At 51.0% G+C, this 18,773-nt stretch overlaps 1 protein-coding gene across 7 annotated transcripts in view; it reads right to left on the reverse strand.

Moving 5' to 3' along the window:
• Positions 1 to 18,773, reverse strand: part of RIMS3 (regulating synaptic membrane exocytosis 3) — a 57,895-nt gene that overhangs the window by 33,275 nt on the left and 5,847 nt on the right. The window contains exons 2-4 of one of the 7 annotated variants that reach the window (XM_045035609.1): positions 16,616 to 17,060; positions 16,409 to 16,493; positions 15,398 to 15,513 (exon numbers count right to left, since the gene is read on the reverse strand). The gene's annotated coding sequence lies outside the window, so the exon portion shown is untranslated. The other 6 variants (XM_019836759.3, XM_045035611.1, XM_045035610.1 and 3 more) reach the window with 6 other exon arrangements.

The raw sequence follows: 18,773 nt of genomic DNA on the forward strand, positions 1-18,773 counted from the left end.
CCTGTGAGGCCCTCACAATCCTGAAAGGCCAACAGGCAAGTGAGTAAGTAGTGGAAGGTAAGCACTTTTACTCTGGAGTCACACTGTGTGTCCCTAGCCATAAAAGTCACCTCTCTGAACCTGTTTCCTTGTCTGTAAAATGGGGATAATAATAGTGCCTACTTAATAGGGTGTGAGGATTCAATGAAATAATGCATGTGCATAGTGTTTGGCACAAAGTAAGGGCTCAAAAATGTTTATTATGAGGGAAGTACAAAGAATAGAATTAATTCAGATAAAAAATGGCTGACGATGGGGCGCCTGGGTGGCGCAGTCGGTTAAGCGTCCGACTTCAGCCAGGTCACGATCTCGTGGTCCGTGGGTTCGAGCCCCGCGTCGGGCTCTGGGCTGATGGCTCAGAGCCTAGAGCCTGTTTCCGATTCTGTGTCTCCCTCTCTCTCTGCCCCTCCCCCGTTCATGCTCTGTCTCTCTCTGTCCCAAAAATAAATAAAAAACGTTGAAAAAAATTAAAAAAAAAATGGCTGACGGCGGGGAGTGGGGAGGTAGGCATGGCATGGCTCTTCATAGAGGAGAGGAAATGAGTTCCATCTTAGAGAATGAATATGATTTTGGTAGGAGAACTATCCTGTCTGCTCCCACCCTCCTCTTCCTCCAAAGACAAGTGAGAAAATTTTGGGTCTCATCTATCTATCTCTCTGCTCTGGCCTTTGAATGACAACTGACGGGCTCTTCAAAGCCTGCCCTAGCATTGCTGCCCCAGGAAAAGACACCCCTTTAAGTCACAATGCCTGGGCTGTTTTCTCCAGGTGCTATCCAGATGGAAGGGTGGGGGCCAGGCACAGCCTGGCGCTCTAAGGATTCTAGCAGATGTCTTTTAAAAAGTACTTGCCCCGATAACAAAGACTCTCCCCACCACCACCTTTCCGTAAGGGGGTCAAGAGCAACGTCTGCAAATCTGACTTTGAGATCCTTCCCAGCAGGCTGCAGTTGATTGGACCAGGGTGGGCACCTGACCAACTCTGAGCCAATCAGATCCTCTCATACAAGTTTGGATTTGGATCTGCCGAACCCTGGGTTCCCTCTCTGAATGTGGCGGGAACGCAGGACACGCAGGACACGGTAGAGGAACTATAGGTAGTTCAGGGTCTGGTAAAGCAGGAAAAACCAGTCCGTGGAGAAAGAAAGCTAAAGGCGGCCAGCAAGGTGCAGAGGATGGCTGCTTCCATTTCTCCTGGCCTACAGTTTCTGCCTCCCAGAGGCTAACGATTTTTCTGCCCCTCAGTTCTCAGGAATCTCTTGTGTCCTGGTAATAAACCCTTCTTTATTACCGAAGCTGGCCTGAGTCGGTTTCTATATACAAGCAGAGACCCAATTAAGACGGGGGAGAAGCTGGGAGCTAAGAGGCACAAAGATGGACAATCCTGGAGGAAAAAAAAAAAAATCACTGTGCCTGCCCTGGATGAGCTCAGCTGACCGGGAGATGAGGAAGAGTCGACCTCTGTCGAGATGTAGACTCTGTACAGATGTGGCCGAGGGAGGGTGGGTTAGCTCTGTCCAGGAAGCGCCAGGAGGGTCCTCAGAGGCTTCACAGCAAAGGTGGCAGCTAAACCAGTTTTGAAGAGTGAAGGACGTTCTCCAGGGAGAGAAAGCTGGGGTGGGGAGGCATTACAGGCGGCGGGAACAGCAAGTGCAGAGGCACAGAGGCACAAAACAGCCTGACGTGTTACAGGAACTGCCAGCAGTTCAAAGTGTTGGGGGAGCAGGGAAGACGAAGCTGGAGAGGCCGGTCGGGTGCAGATCACAAAGGGCTTTGAATTCTATGCTAAGAAGATGAGGCCTTTCCTGTCAGCAATAGGGAGCTATTGAAGTATTTTAAGTAGCAGGGGGTGACAGGGTCAGTTCTGTGCTTTAGAAAGATCGCTCTGGGGCCCCCACGAAGAAAGGACTGGAGAAGGCAGGCCTGAAGGCAGGGAGGCCAGTTAGGGTACTGCAGCAATGATTCATCTAGCCCTTTCATCCACTGAGCAGCTCACTGTGTACCTACTGGGTGCTGGGGCTGGGCAAAACAGGACCCCTGACCCCACGGAGTTCACAGGCCAGCAAGACAGAGAAACAAGGGAGAAGCAACTCAAGTGTCCTGAGTGTCCTGAAGAAGTACGAGGTCCCACGGAGGGGGGCGGTGTTCAGTTTCTGGTTGTTACGCTTCACTGTGGAAATGCTACAAGAGCTGGTATCTCTCTGAAGGATAAGTAGGAGTTAACAAGGCACTAGGAGGAGTGCATTCCGGGATGAAGGAACATGTGTGAAAGTCCTGCTGCTGGGAGAGAGGAGAATGGTACCAGATGATCGAAAAAGGTAGGCAAGGACCAGATCACACAGGGCCCTGTAGACTACATCAGAGTCTGGCTTTTATTCCAAGAAGTCTTAGAAGGGTCTTACACGGGGAAATGATACAGTCAAACATTTCTCTTTAGAAGATCACTCTGGCCACAGTGTGAAAAATGAAACAAAGCGGGGCAAGAACAGAAACGTACAGAGCCCAGTCTAGGAGGCTATCGCTGCGGTTCAGGTGGGCACCGATGGTGGTCTGGCATGGGGCGGCGGGCAGGGAGAGAGACACAGGACAGCTAGCACGATTGCTGAGGATGGCTGTGGGCTGTGGGGGTGAGGGAGAGGGAGGTGTCCAGGAGAACTTCCAGCTTTCCAGCTTGAGCAAGTGGGTGGATGGTGGCAGCAGAGATGAGCTGGGGATGTTGGAGGCAGAGCAGGTGCTGGCAGGCGGAGCTGGGGACCTGGGTTTGGACTCTAGGCGGATTGTGAGACATCTAAATGTGGTTAGACCTGCAGGGCTTGAGCCCAGAAGAGATCACTCAACTCAAGAGAGTTAGGAGATTACGGGGCAGTGGAGGAGGAGAGGGCAGGGCAGCGAGACGAGACTAGACGAGAGCAGGGACAGCTGGGAGGAATCCTGGGGGCAGCAGGGCCTGGGGGCAAGAGTGACCGAGAGCTCTGAGCCTGGCAAGTGAGAACCACAAAATCCAAAGGTTAATTCCCTCAGCCCCAGGGGGCATCAGGCTTTGGCTCCCACTCTCCTGGCCAAGCATCGGGCCTCAGCACAGACGCTTTCCAGCAGAGACAGCCTTCTTCTTGCTCCGAGTTACCTTCAGACTCGGCTCAGGGGACCCCTTCTCCTAGAGAAGACTTCCCTGGTCCGGGCATGCACTGTGCTGTCCAACAACCTGGGTTTGAATCCCAGTTCTGCCTCTTGATAGCTGTGTGACTTTGGCCAAATGTAACCTCACTTTCCTCATCTGTATAATGGCAATAATACTACCTACCTCATGGGGCTGTTTGAGGATGAGTACTTAGCAGAGAACCTAACACACAGTAAGCACTAAATAAATGTTACTATTATTAACATCCCGCCCACCTTGGGACAGTTAGTCATGCCCTCCACCTTACACCTCCTCCAGCTGGGAACTATTTGTCAGTCTGTGTCTCTCCCGGCCTCTCCCTACCCCTACCCAATTTGTAGGGCTACGTACGATGGAGGGCCCAGTGCTAAAGGAAAATGTGGGGCCCCTTGTTCAAAATTAAGAATTTCAAGACGGTGACAGTAAAACTGAGGATGGGGTCCTTCTAACCCAGGGCTCTGTGCAACCAGACTCGTGAAGCCAGCCCTGTCCCCGCCCCCACCCAGCCCTGGGTCTGGCCTGGAGTAGACGTCAGTGCCATGCTAGAAAGTAACATGCCAAATGACATTGGAATGGGTTCCATAATTTCCATCTGGAATTGCGTTTTATCCTTCCTATAGAAATAACATCAATCCAGTTTTATGGTTGAGGACACGGAGGTTGAGAGATGGGGTGTGCCTTGCCAGAAGTCACCTGCCCCGTGCAATGCAGAGCTAGGATGTGAACGCAGACCAGCTTGGGGCCGAAGCCCTGCCTCTTACCCTCTGGCTTCCTGGGGAGGTAGGGAGAACCTGGCCCCAAGGGGTGAACGTTGTCAACAAGGCCCAGGGGGAGGGAGCTGAAGGGACTGGGACTGGCCCCCTCCTGGGGAGAGCCACATAAACAACGAGCTCCCTGGGCACCAGGGCTGCTACACAGGGAAGGGAGTGTGAGAGGGCAAAAGGTCACTCCTGAGAAGGCTCTGCCCGAGAGCCGCAGACCCTAGCCCACGCTCTCTGGACATGAAACCCTGCCTTCTTGCCTTAAAGCCCTTCAGGGGCTGCCACTGGCCTCAGGATAACTCCCAAGCCTTTAGTATCCTGCTGGACCAGGGAGGTCCGCCCTCTGCCACCTGTGCACTCTCTACCCTCTCTCCTCCACTTCTGTCCTCCCCTCCCCCATACCAGGCCCCACCTGCCATCACCCAGGCCTTAGCCCACACTGCTCCCTCTCCTCATCGCTGCTTCTTTGCCTCAACTCCTGGTCACTCTAGGCTCCCTGAATCTCTCCTTTTGACACACGATACAGGGGCAATCACCTGCCCTGGACCATCCTGGGCTAGAATGCAGGCTCCATGGAGGCAGGGCTGCTTGGCTCACAATGCTTGGTACATCAGGTGTCTGAAGGCACCCCTCTGCAACAGAGGCAGGAGGGTCCTGCACTCCTCCTCCCCTTCTCTCCACTCCCCCCTAGTCCTCTTTTTCTTGTCCAGGCATTTCGACCTCAAGGTGGGAGAAGCTCAAACTTGCAAGGGGAAGAGAATCATCATAGAGTATCCTCCCCACGCCCCACCTGCCAGGCCTGGGCTGGGTGTTGTACATCCAGTTACTGTATCTAATCCCCGAGCACCTTCCAGATGGGGGTGGGCACTATGAATGTAAATTATTCCTATTTTCCAGAGGAGTCTGAGACCACCTGCCTAAAGTGGCAACAGAGCCTATAAGTGGAGAATGCAGGATTTGAACCCAGGTCTGTCTGATGCCCAAATACCTGGCATCCCCTCTGTCCCTATGACTCACTGTTTGGAGCCAGCTCCCTTCCAACCAGGGAGAGTTGTTTCTCACCCATGCCTTCAGTTCACACACACACCCAGGCAGCTCAGCTACCCTGTGAGATCAGCAAAACCCTAGTGCAGAAGGCAGCACCCCCATCAGTGAGAGGCCGATGTAGAAGTCACCCCTCCCCTGGGTCAACAAAATGCCAGTGTAGTAGAAATACCCCCCAGGTCAGCCAAACACTAATGGGGGAGACACCCCCACTGTCAGCAAAATGCTGGTACAGGAGGTATACCCTGCACCCCAAGTCAGCAAAAAGCCAGTGAGAGAGAAACTTCCTCACTCCTCTCTGCCCAGGGCCCATGACATGGGCTGGGGGTGCACAGAGTCCTCCAAGGTGGTGCTCTTGGGGTGGGGTAGGGGGAAGCAATGGGGCTGGGGCGGCCGCTGCCGGGGGGAGGAGGCTGCAGCTGGGGAGCGGGGCAGACTCGGGTGAGAGTTCTCACATGGCACTAATGAAATCAACCACCAGCCTGCCCCCCCCTTCCCCAGGGACCCTCCAGCCTCCAGCTGATGCAATGCCCAGGCCAGATAATTGTTTTCTTCCCTCCTTAAAGGGCCAGCTGCTGTTGCAGCTGCAGACATCACCCAGACCCCTGAAAGACCCCACAGAGCGTAGCACCTGGTTAGGGATAGGGGGAGCCCAGAAAGTAGCGGCTTGGCCCAGGCTCTGCAGAGGAAAATCCAATTAATGCCCGAGACCAGAAACGTCTGTGAGCAAGGAGGGAGAGATGAGAGTTAAGACAGAGACAGCGCCTGGCCCACAACCACATGCCCTGAGGGAAGGGAACCTGGTCCTGGGCTGGGTCCCCAATACCTGGCTTCTTTCTGCCTGCCTGTCCCGTCAAGTCCTTGGCACAGGGGTTGCTAGTGAGTTCAGTAGTTCTCTCCCAAGCTTCCCTGAGTGCCAGGTACTATGCGAAGCAGTTCAAATCCACCATTTCATTCACTCCTCCCAGCAGAACTGGAAGGTGGGACTGTTTTACTGAAGGAGGCTCCGAGAGGGGAAGGGATTTCCTCAATAGCAGCCAGAAAGTGGCAGAGCTGGGTCTGAAGTCAAGTTTGCCTGACTCTGGACTTCATACCTTGCAGAAGGTCGAGTACGTGTGGAACCCCAGGGCTGGAGGTCCCTATGCCAGGCAGCCCAGCACTGAGGTCAGGAAGGAGGGTCTATGGGCCCTAAACAGGTTCAGAAGGGCACAGTGCTTGGTTTAAGCACAGATTTCACAGACCCCTTCCCCAGTCACCTCCCCCAACCCCCAACCTGAGAATGCCCCATTAGGCTGCCCACATGCCCCCAGGGACAGTTGGCAGCTGCCTGATTACAGACTAATTGGTGGCTGGCAGCAACTCTTGGGGGGTGGGGGTGGGGGGTGGTGGTGGCTAGTTAACCCTCTGGTGACCAGGCCTAGCCCAGAAAGGCCCTCTCCCCACCACTTCAGGCCCCAAACCCAAGGACCCTAGACTTAAGAAGGCATCATAGGCAGAGGACCGGACCAAAGGGGCATCAGGCTTCCTCTCCACACCCAGACAACATCCATGGGGCTAGAGGTAAACTCTGACATTCACCTAGGCTCCCCAGCCCCAAAGTGGCAGTGCCAGCCAGCACCCCTTGTTCCCTGGCCTTGAGTATGGCATTGCCTACGCCATCAAGACCACAGGAGCTATGGGCACTCCCTGGATTTCCAGGCCCAGAATACTGGGAAGAAACCCACTCCTCTGGGCTGGGTTATCCAGACAAGGGGATGTAGGCATGGGTCCAGGCAGCCTGGAGGCTAGCCAGTGAAGCTACCCTCCCCCTGAATGAACGAGTGTCCAGGTTGCCCACCAAGAGTCCTGCCAAGCCTCCCTGAACTCCCCACCATGGATTGACCAACTGCCTTTCCCAGTTTCCCAAAAGCCCCCTCTTCCCCTCCTAGGGCCGGAGTGAGCACCATCCCTTTCCTTTCATGGGCTGAGGGGGTTCTCTGGGCACCACAATGGTGTTTCATTGGGAGGAAAGAGTGGCTGCTTGTCAACCAGGGCACAGGCAGGAGGGAGAAAGCAGGCTGCCTTCCAGCTCCCTTTCCAGGAGAGATTTTAAGCACTTTCCAAAAATGCCATGCGAGGCAATGCTGTTGAAGACCATGGCCCCAGGTGCTCTGAGAATCAGCAAAGAACTCAAGACTCTGGGGTCCTCTACCCCATTTTCCAGGTTTCCTCAAACACCCCACGTTCCCCTCTCATACCTTAGCCCCCACCCCAGAGCCATCAAACACACTCTGCTGATCCCCTGAGGCCCCGCCCCGCCCCCGACCCTGCACACTCACATCCTTACGTGGCTCCTCACGGCCCGAGCCCCCCTCCCCCGCTGGTAGTCCCCCAGACCTCCGCAGCCCCCTCCCCACGTCCACTCCCAAGCGAGCAAGGCCTACTGACTTACCCGGAGGTGGGTCCAGGATCCAGACAGGGAGGGGTCTCCGCCGGGCTTGGCGGCTCCACAAGGCGGGGCAGGTGCTGCCCCGGGACCCCGCCCCGCGGACCCGGCGGTGGGCGCGGCCCCGTCCCAGGCGGGCGGCGGACTCCGAGGGGGTAGGGGCGCGGGGCGGGGAGGGGCGGCGAAAGAGGCTCACGGGGGCATCGCCCGACACCGGGCCGGGCAGCTCCGCTCCGCCCGCCTGCGCTGCTGGCTCCGCAGCCGCCACGGTTCTCAGCCGCCGCCGGGTGCAAAGCCCAAGCCCCGGCCGGCGGGAGGCGAAGAGGGAGGCGGGGCCTGACGGGGGCGGGGCCTCGGCCGGCGGGTGGGGCCACTGGAGGGGCGGGGTTAATGGGGGCAGGGCCTTTGGTGGTGGGCGGAACCTAGGGAAATGGAGAGAGTCTGGGTTTGCCCAGTTGCAGGCCACCCAGGGTAACAAGACCAGCCTCGAAGGGTTTGGGGTCTAGAGGATGCCTCAAGCCTCTCCACGTCTCTCGGACACTCTGGCTTCATGACTGGTCCCCCTCTCCACCACCATTTATATCTGCACTTTTTCATCCTTCCTCCTCTTTGGGGAACCTCGCAGGACATCACTGGCACCATGGTACCGCTACTCCCTGCTGGACCAGATCCAGGAAAGTCAGATGGTGGGAGATGAGGAAATGACTTACAAACTCAAATGCAATGTATAGGTGGAAAAACTGAAGCCTAGAGAGGAGAAAAGCCTTGTGCAAGTGCCTGCTGTGAGGAAAAAAACTTTCTGTGACCCGAAAATGTGGAAGACCTGAAGCTGGATCCCACAACTGGCCAGAGGGGAAGCCAGGACTCAATTCCATTCGCATATTAATTAAGCTTTTGTTATCATCTAATCTACATCACGCCTAGAACTAGGGCCCGTGTTGTAGCATGAATGCTCTGGAGCAGCAGGGACATTAGATTGGAGGGACAAGACAGAGACCAGGGAAACGGCTGGAACAATGGTAGAGGTGAAGGGTGGGGAGAGCAGAGCCTGTGAGGATGTGGGAGAGGAAGGAGAAATTGAGGTTCCCCTGTGCTCTTCCCATGCTCCCTATCACAGAGACATGGAAACCAGGGGCTCCCTTTGGAATCATGGTCCCTTTGCGCATTTGATGACAACTTATGTATGCTTTGCAGATAATTTTAGGGACTCCAGGGACAAAGGATTGGGTGGAGGGTTGATTCTTAAGTGCATATAGAAGAATAAACATGCAGGAATAAAAAAAAAAATCTAGAGATAAAGGAATGGAAAGAGATTTTGCCTTACCTGATATTAAAACATAAAGTCAACGTACTTAAAGCAGTATGGTATTGAAGCAGGACTACACGAATCAGTGAAGCAAAATGGGGTAGAGGAATGGATTCAACTCCGCAAAGGAATTCGGGTATGATAAAGATGGCACTTCGGGCAAGTGGAGGAAATAGGCCTTTCAACAAATGGGTGAAATAACTGGCAAGTCATTTGAGGAAATGAGAGAGAGCTGTGTCCTTACCTTACACGGAAGTAAATTCCAGGTGAAGAGCATATTTATATAACAACACCAAATGTACCAGAAGAAAGCATGAATGGATGTTTTAATAATCCTAGAGACGGAAGAGACTTTCCTAAGCATGGTGAGAGCTAGAGGCCAAAGGAAAAATACCGATAAATTTTAAAACTTCTATGGAGAAGACGATAGACACTATAAAAACTTCTATAGAGAAGGAATTATCATACTCAAGTTTGAGAGACAAATGACAGACTGGAGACCCTAAATCCCAGCTGCCTTCTACTACTGTCCCCTGAGAAACGGGTGAGCAGAAGGGACGGCGGCGTCTGTGAGAGGGCCAAGCACATTGCGGAGGCTCCTCCCACAGCGCCCTGGCCAGCGCCCACCTGTTCAGGGGCCGGGAAGCCCCGGAAATCCCAGCCGGGCCATCTGGGTCCACAGCAGGTGCTTATAGCACAGCAGAGCCAGAGTCAGCCCCGATGTTGCTCACCACTTCCCTCGTGTGGCCATCCTGGGAACTGTAATCCTGTAATCCAAGGTTCCAGTTCGTGCAGCTCTCAGACGTTAAGGTGGGATTTTTTTTTTTTTTTTAAGATTTTATTTTTAAGTAATCTCTGCACCCAGGGTGGGGCTTGAAATTACAACCCAGAGATCAAGAGTCGCACGCTTCACCAACTGAGCCACTCAGGCGCCCCATGGGATCTTTTTTTCTTAAAATAAATAACAGCTAAATTTTTGAGGAAGCTAACAATGTTCTAGGCATTGTACCAAACACTTAACATACAGCATTTCATTAACGCTCAAAGCTGCTGTTCTACGTCCACTTTATTATCACCTCCATTTCACACATGAAGAAACAGGATTTGAGGAGAAGTGACTTGTCCAAATTCGAAGTAGCAGCATCAGGATTCAAAGCCTGACTCTTGGTCCCACTCTTGATATGAGAAAGCCAAGGCCTTGGAAGAATTCAATGAAACAAAGTTTTTTGAAGTTAACCTTGAGCCAGGCTTTGTCCCAGGTGCTGAGGATTCAGTTGAGAAAAAGTCGTTAGGGGAGACAGGCAGAGAAACGTTTCTGACACAGTGAATCCTGGGAACAGTCAAGGCCCTGTTAACCACGGGGGAGAGAGGAGAGGTGCAGGCCCTTGAAGCTGAGTCCTGTGGAGTTTGAGAGAGGGGTGAAGGAGTGGGGCAACACTTACAAGTCTGGGTGGAGGATGAGTGGAACTTAGGGGAGGAGCAGTGGTCTGAGTCTGACTCTGGGGTAGGTTAGAGATGAGGCTGGACAAATATACTAGGGCCAAGTTCGAGTTTGGGCAAGAAGATTTTGAGAACTTTTCTATGGTTCCATAGACTTGGTCTAGGTGTCACCTGCTCTGCTGACCCAACCTGCCTCTTTCCTCCCAGATAGTCCCCACCTGAACTCAGGGTACCAGTTGCTTAAGTCAGAAGCCGGGGAGTCACCCTTGACTCCTCCCTCGTCCTCACCTCCATCCAGCTCATTATCAGGGCCTGCGCAGTCTACCTTTTAAATACTCCCCAGGTTCATTTGCTGCTATCCGTCCCCCATGGCCACTCCCCTCGTCCACACTGCCCTCCTCTCGCTCCTGAATCCACTGCTGGCAGTGACTTGGTGTGGAGGCCTCAACATCTCCAAACTTTCACACAAGAGAAAGCCTTCTAAAACAAATCTGTCCACATCTACTCTCCTACTGAAAACCCTTTTCATTGACCCATTCAACAAACATCAAGCGAGCGTTTGTTACATGTTAAATACTGAGGACAGACAATGAGGAAAACAGAGAATTTAAAGTCTGTTAGGAGGGCAGACGTCAATCAAATGACTCCCACACCAAAATAATACATAATTACAAACCGGGATATGTGCCCTAGGAGGGCCTGACCTAGTAAGGGAGGTGCTAGAATGCTCCCCAAAGTACTTCATCTCAAGTGAGTAGCAACCAGAACAGAGTCAAGGACAGGGTAAGAGCTTATGCAAAAAAGCTTCTCTGAGTCTCAGTTTCCTCATCTGTACCATGGGGCTATTTATAGTTGTGAGGATTAAGTGAGTGAATATATAGAAAGTCCTTAGAACAGGTCTTAGGACATGATAAATTTTCCGTAAGTGTTAGCTGTAGTAACAATAATTATTATTTAAATTTGCTTTAAGTAGAGAGCCAATGACGGTTTATCAGCAAAGGAGTTAAATCATAAAGAAGTATTTTTTAACGGTCATTCTTGCTGCCGTGAGGAGCATGGTTTGGAACAAGGAAAGAGCAGATTGGGGGGGGGGGTTAATGAGGGTGATTTTGCAGGGGCCCACTGAGAGCTGCGGGGCATTTAAACCAAGGAGGCAGAGAGCATTTGGAGACATTTTGTGATTCGGGTGGGCGAAACCACTGGCCTTGGTGTTTCGTGGTAGGAGGCTGCGGGAGGTGGCAAGGGGCTCCCAACATCTCGGCCCTAGCAACAGGGTGGGTGGTGATGTTCTTCACCAGATTGGGAAAGCTTGGAGGAGGACCAGGACTGGGGGAGGTGCTGAGGCCAGTTATGGATGTGTTCAGGCACAGGCACTGTGGGGCGTCCTAGATACGGGATGCAGAAGCAGCTGATTGGGTCTGGAGTCCAGGGAAGAAATAGTGGCTGCAGACACAAAATTGAGATTGTTGGCAAATACTTGAAAATTCGACCTCAATCATCCCGTCTGTAAAATGGTAGGAGGAAGGAGATAGCTAGGTGATTTTTTTTTTTTCTTTAAAGGTTTTATTTTTGAGAGAGAGAGAGAGAACGCACGCAGGGGAAGGGCAGAGAGAGAGGGAGACAGAGGATCCGAAGCAGGCTCTGTGCTGGCAGCAGAGAACCCAGACTGGGGCTTGAACTCATGAACTGTGAGATCATGACCTGAGCTGAAGTTGGACGCTTAACTGACTGAGCCACCCGGGCGCCCCAATAGCTAGATGATTTTTAAGGTTTCTCCAACATGTGTAAGATTCCAGTTGTTGAGGCTGGTAGGACCACAGAGACAAGGAGAAAAAAATCCACGTGGCCTGAAAGTTTTGGCAGAGGCTCTTTGGAGGCTCTTTGCTATTCTTTCATCACACTATCTTTTACTGAGCAGCTACTATGAGCCAAAAGCTCTCCTGGAGTTGGAAGAGTAAGACCTTGCCCTTGCCCTCAGGGAATTCAGTTTGGTGCTGGGACAAAGCAAAGGGCAATTACAAAAATGTAACCCAAGTACCCGAAGGCAAGCTTGGGAGACCAGGAAGGCTTCCTAGAGGAACTGACATCCAAGACAACACCTGAAATTCAGGCAGAAGAAAGCCCTGTGGGGAATCTGGGCTGGGGAAGATTATGTGGTTATTTAAAAAAATTTTTTTTCAACGCTTATTTATTTTTGGGACAGAGAGAGACAGAGCATGAACGGGGGAGGGGCAGAGAGAGAGGGAGACACACAGAATCGGAAACAGGCTCCAGGCTCCGAGCCATCAGCCCAGAGCCTGACGCGGGGCTCGAACTCCCGGACCGCGAGATCGTGACCTGGCTGAAGTCGGACGCTTAACCGACTGCGCCACCCAGGCGCCCCTATGTGGTTATTTTAGAGATTTTCATCCCTCCCGATTTTTTCATCTGGACTCTGCCCTGAGAGTCTATTTCAGGTACCAGGGCCCAGATACTAGTAATTGCATTTCATAGGCTGCGTTAAATTGGTCTTCTAGATCCTTCTCCTCAAGGCTCCTTGTGGCCTCAACTCCACATGCTAGCATTTGCTAGGGCTTGGATGAAGGCACAGCAAGAGAGGCGCCCAGAGCGCAAACTTAGGGAGGCACTCACTCTCAAGGGTGTGCAACGTGTCCTTGGCCCTGCTCCCCGTTCACGCCCCCACTCCAGACTCTCCGGTGCTCATATCTTGCTGTCCACACACAGGGCTCTGTTTACAAAGACCCTCCCCCACCCCCATTGGCCTGGTGAAAGTTCACTCCTGCTCCAAGGCTCAGCTCTATCTGAAAGTCTACTGCTCTCACCACCCATCCCTGCCTCCACCCTAGGCCAAGGTGGTCCTCTGTGCCCTAACAGCATGGTAACGGCTGCATAGTGCAAACCAGACTCTGGCATCAGAGCCCTGCTGTGCTATTTATCATCTGTGAACCACTCTCTGAGCTGGTTTCCACATGTGGAAAATGTGGTGCTGACTTCACAGGGGAGTTGTAAAGATTAAATGAGAACATGTATGTAAAGTGATCTGCAGTGATTGGTACAGACTCCTCAGTAAGCGGTAGGTATTAATACTTTGTTTATACTTCTTCTAAAGCACTCATGTATTCTAATTATTCTCCTGTCTTTATCTTCACTATACCATAAGTTCCTTGGGGCAGGGAGGAGGAGGAGGAGAGGAAGGAGGAGGAAGATCTTTACAAATGACATTGAACAAGCCCTAAGACATGTCTGCTGCATAAATCAAAGAAATGACAAATTCTATGGAAAAAGTTCTGGGCAGGAAATCTGGAGCCTTGGGCTCTAGTCACATGGTCCCAGTGATGGCACAGTGCCTGCCCAACTTACACTCACTTGGAAGAAAAGCTACCCAAACCGCAAACCCTTTTGAGCCCGTTGCTTTAGACCACTTGGCCCCTTCAGCTTCTAGACTTGAACAAATGGGGCCAGCACCAGAGCCAAGGGTTACCATTTCAAATATTAGCCGGTGACCTTTAACTAATGGCCTACCACAACAATCTGAGACAGGCCAATTAGAGGCTCTCTTGGACCAAGGAACAGAAAGAAACTGTCAGGTAGCGGAGGGAGTTGGAGTAGGCAGGTCAGAGACAAGTGAGCCTCGGCCAGTAAAGCCATGTGCAAGCCAAGATAAGAGCGAGCAGAGACCAAGAAGCAGCAGAAGCTGGTTAGTAGGAAGAGGAGGAAGGAGCAGCCCTGTGCAGAGATGGGGAGGGTGTCAGGGGAAGGAGAATGAATAGAACAGTGAGTCCTAGGGCTGCCTCATTCCTGCTGGCATTTCAATTCCAGTCCTCACAAGAAAAAATTCTTTATATTTCAGCTACATTGGGTAGATTTCTGTACCTTGCAGCCCAATGAGGCTGACTCTACTTGTTATGTTGGTCAGTCTCTGCCTTTCTCTCTGCACCTCAGTATGACTAGACCATCTCCATGGTCTTCTCCAGATCAATGTTTGCTTTGAACACCATGTAGAGAGAATGAATTTTAGGTTGTTGGCCACTGAGTTCAGCATTAGTTACAGAGTGCCATGACATCCTGGCTCCCGAAATAGCTTGGTGACTGGTTAAAGAGCCTGTAGGAGGATCCAACACGTACCTGACTTTGAACCTGAGCCCTGCTGATAGTCTGCCTCCCCCTGTCCATTGCATCCTTTGTTGGATCACAAAGGAACTGAGAAACCAGGGCTGGTGTTTCTCCAGTGTCTTTGGCTGCTGAATGCCCTATCTACTGCCTTAACACTTTCCTGGACCCACTTCAGCATTTCAGAGGAGTCCAGTGCCAGGTCTGCTCCAAAGAAAGTGCCACTCCAGGAAGATTGTGAACAAAGAAAGTTTCCTTCTTTGGTGCTAAGATTTCCTGCCTTCCAGCTGTTTGGCTCTCAGCCTGTGCCCTGCCGTCAGCTTTCTAAACTAACAACTATGTTGATAATAATACTTCCTGGCTTTTGTATGGTACTTTGTACTTTTCAGAGCATCTTCATGCTTGTTGTCTTATTTGATACTCACAGAAACCCAGGGAGAATGGGCAAGAAGTGAGGTGTAGAGGATAATACCTATCATTTCTCCCATCACATCCACCCCCCCCTTGAAACAATTTATTTTAAAAGAACGTAAAAAATTATCCCTCTGTTCTTTTTAAAATACATGAAAATAATGAGACTGAGCTTGATTAAGTGACTTGCCCAAGATCACAGGGCAGGTAGACAGCTGAGTTAGAACTAGAAAGTTTCCAGTCACGGATCACACTTAAGCAGGACACATCTTGCAAAACACTGCTGGCCATGGCAAGGGACCTCTGAGAGACATGGTGTGCTCGCACTACTGTCCCTCCCTCCCCCCCCCCCCCCGCTTTTTAAAAATGTTTTATTTACTTTTGAGAGAGAGAGCGTGAGCAGGTGCCTACCTGCAGAGGGGGGGCAAGGGACAGAGGATCCAAAGCAGGCTCTGTGTTGACAGCAGCAAGACTGATGTGGGGCTCGAAATCACAAACCACGAAATCATGACCTGAGCTGAAGTCAGACGTTCAACCCATTGAGCCACCCAGGCGCCCCCACCCTGCTGCCCTTTTGAGGCCTCTGGGGATCGTTCACCATCTTACTGCTCTCGTCCCTACAGAGACTTGGCTACCCTACAGTGACATGGGTAGCACCAGGAGCCCATAGAAGGTTAGATCCAAGCATTTAGTAATGGTTCCTTACATGTTGGCAAAGATAAGTGCTTTTGGAAGAGTCCGTGTTCTTGCTTTGATTACAGAGCCCTTCACGGAAGGTAAGACAGGAAAGGAAAGGCTGAGTCCCTCCTTCAACCAGCACCTCTGAAAAAGAGGAAGCAGAAGTAATAGTTCTTGCCCATCCTCCTTTCCTAAACTCTACTCCGCAGCAAGGACACCCTGTCCTGGCCCCTCTGTTTTGGGCCCTTTCACGAACTGTTCTCATTGCTGCACTGTCACCTGGTCAGGATGAGCCCACCCCTCCCAATCACAACACAGATTCAAGTTATCCTGGGAGACAGCAGTAAATTCTCACCTCACAGTTCTAATAGGGGTAGGCGAGGAAGCAAAAGAAGTGGGAATCCTCTGTGCTTTCTCCGGGTCTGCCCTTGCTCCTTCCCCAGCGCCCCCTAGAGGGCATAGTGTGCTTCTCTTGTGGCATCACCCAGCCCCGCAACTCAAAACAGCACAACTGGGAAATGAGTCAAGGCAGTCAGCCTATCCAATGGCCCGGACAGTATGTCAGCTCAGGTGAAGACAAGAGAATAGAAAATGTGCGTGGAATTTTGAACAGAGGGAATTTATTCCAGAGGACAGCTTAGAAACCTGTTGGCTTGTAGGAGCAAAAGGGCAGGGTGGGGCAGACTAGAGAGTAATAGCTGCAGGAAGCTTCTACCAGGCTTGGAAGATCAAATGGAAGGGTGTTCCTGGCTCCTGAAGTGCACTTGTTGCTGACAGTGTGCGAGCTTAGTTTTTGAAATGATGCTGCTGGCAGAGCTGCTCGAGGTCACTGGAGCCCACAGGTACCCACTGCTGCCCCCCCACCCCCCAGGACCACCAACACTGCTAGAGCCCGTGACAGTAACCCACCACTGCTGGAAATGCTGAATGTCTCCGAGCCCATAACCACCAGCTGCTGCCAGAGTCTCCAGTGGATGCAGAGAGGAAATGACTTTGCCTGTCCCGCTCCGGTCCCATCTCCTGGCATACCGTTTCTCACCTGTACTTCCCATTCGCAGAATCTGACAGGAAGCCAGTTGGCAAAGGGAGCCTGGGAAATGTAGTTTTCAGGGCCCGGCATTCTTCTGTACAAAGCAGAGCATTGAAAGGCTAGAGCAATAGGCAAATGACCAGCACAAATGCTACTGAAAGTTACACCTCATTTGGGCACCTTAAAGGCCATAGGTATTGGACGTTAGCTGATTACCTCATGACTCCATTTTCCCTTTTCTAGGATCCATGTGTTTCTAGGAAGCTGGCTCCCTGGGAGCAGAGCAGGGCTGAGTCAGTCAATCCCACTGGCCAGAATGATTGGTTCAGGGTGGTCATATGAATCAGCCAGTCCAATCAGAGGGAATTTCAGGATTTTTGCTGAGAAGGCTGGCACACAGGCTGTCTCTTCCTTGCTCGCAATGAATGAGGAAGGAGGAAGGCCTTGGGAGCTGTTGGCAGTCATCTTGGGACAATAATAGGAGCAGAAACCAGGAAGAAAGAGTGGCCTTGAAGACTGGGAGATTGATTTGGGGGCACATAACCCAGATGCTGTGGCCACTGTGTAGGAAGCTCTGGCAGAGGTGATCAGTCTTGTGCCCTTTGTGGTGCCTATTAGCAACCCACAAAACAAGACCAATTTATGAGCATCATGGAAAAATCTGGAAGAGAAAGAAAGTTCTAGGAATCAGCCACTTTTCCCATGGTCACATCTTGGACCAGTGGCGTTTAAACGTTTTTTATTGTACCTTCAATACATGTGTGACCAGTACACATGTAGCTGTATAAATAACTCAAATAAAGCCTCACAACAGTTTTCACTGTATTTACCCTGCTATGTGCAATTAATTCAAATTTTCAATTCTATTCCATTTTTAAATAAAGCTGCTCATACATTTCTAAATGATTTCATGATCTAATGGTTAGGACCTGCAATTTGAAAAACATTACCCTATACCATGCCATCATCAATTGCTGTAAAACTTTAACTCTTGATTTTAATCATCCTAACCTTTGCTAACTTTCCTGCTTTTGTACCCATATTCCCTGTCTTCCTTTGCTCTGAAGGACAGTTACAATGTCCCATGTCTTATTGGAGGTGAACCTCTCTCCAACCTGACACAAGAACACCAAGAATTTACCTCTGTAGCTATTCTCTTTTGCATTGCCAATTTCTGCCTGTCTACTGGAATGTTGAGTTTATAAAATTGCTCTAGAGTCTCTCTTTTTTTTAATTTTTAAATTTTTGTAGTTTTGAGAGAGCGAGTGAGGGGGGCGGGGAGGCAGAGAGAGAGGGAGACAAAGAATTCCAAGCAGATTATGCACTGTAAGCACAGAGCCCGATGTAGGACTTGGTCACGAAATGTGAGATCACGACCTGAGGCAAAATCAAGAGTCAGACACTTAACCAACTGAGCCACCCAGGTGCCCCTAGAGTCTCTCTTCTTTAGAGTCTCTCTCTAAACTCTCTTGAGTCTCTCTTCTCTAGAGTCTCAAAAGTCCCCATTGATCCCATTTCAATAGCCACTTCCTTAAGTCAACCCAGATATGGTTGAATGGGATAGGAAGAAGAAGGGTGGCCTAGAGGTGAACTCAGTAGAGGGATGAGGACTCTGTCAAGAAGGCAAGTAGTGGGCATGGAAGGGAGAAGAAGGCATCACAATTTATGTGAACAGACAGAAATCAGAAGTGAACTTTTTTTGTGTGTGTGTGAGAGAGAGAGAGGTTGAGTGGGGAAGGGACAGAGGGAAAGGGAGAGAGAGAATCTTAAGCAGGCTTTATGCCCAGTGTGGAGCTCAACATGGGGCTCAGTCTCACAACCGTGAGACCAAAGAGCTGAAATCAAGAGTTGGACGCTTAACTGACTGAGCCACCCAGGTGTCCTGAAATCACAAGCAAATTTTGACTCAAGAACTGCCTTCCTTAAACCCCACTTTTGAGAATCCTGCTCCTTCCTTTGTTGGTGGAGCCTGGAATCTGGAGTGGTAAGCTCAAGTTCCATACTAGCTCTGCCATTTCTGAGCTGGCTAACTTTGGATAAATTACATCTCTTCTTTAAGTTTTCTCATCTGTAATATTAGTCTAATAAAACCTACCTTATCAAGCTGGCTTAAGGATTAAATTAGATAAATACGTGTTAGCTCTTACGATTAAGGCCTTTTCCCATCCTTATACAAAACCTTACCTCCCTCCACCCACTAATAATAATTACCATAGTGACCACTTGTTAAGCAATGAATTCCTCTGTGCCAGGCAATATGCTAAGGACCTTTCCAACTGTTTCCAAGCCAACAAGGATTCCCTGGCCACCTTCTTACTGCAGAGTTTTTTTTTCCTGATGATGTACTTGATATTTATAGAGTGTCTACCATGCA

The sequence above is a fragment of the Felis catus genome, chromosome C1, assembly GCF_018350175.1.
Source record: "Felis catus isolate Fca126 chromosome C1, F.catus_Fca126_mat1.0, whole genome shotgun sequence".
NCBI lineage: Eukaryota > Metazoa > Chordata > Mammalia > Carnivora > Felidae > Felis > Felis catus.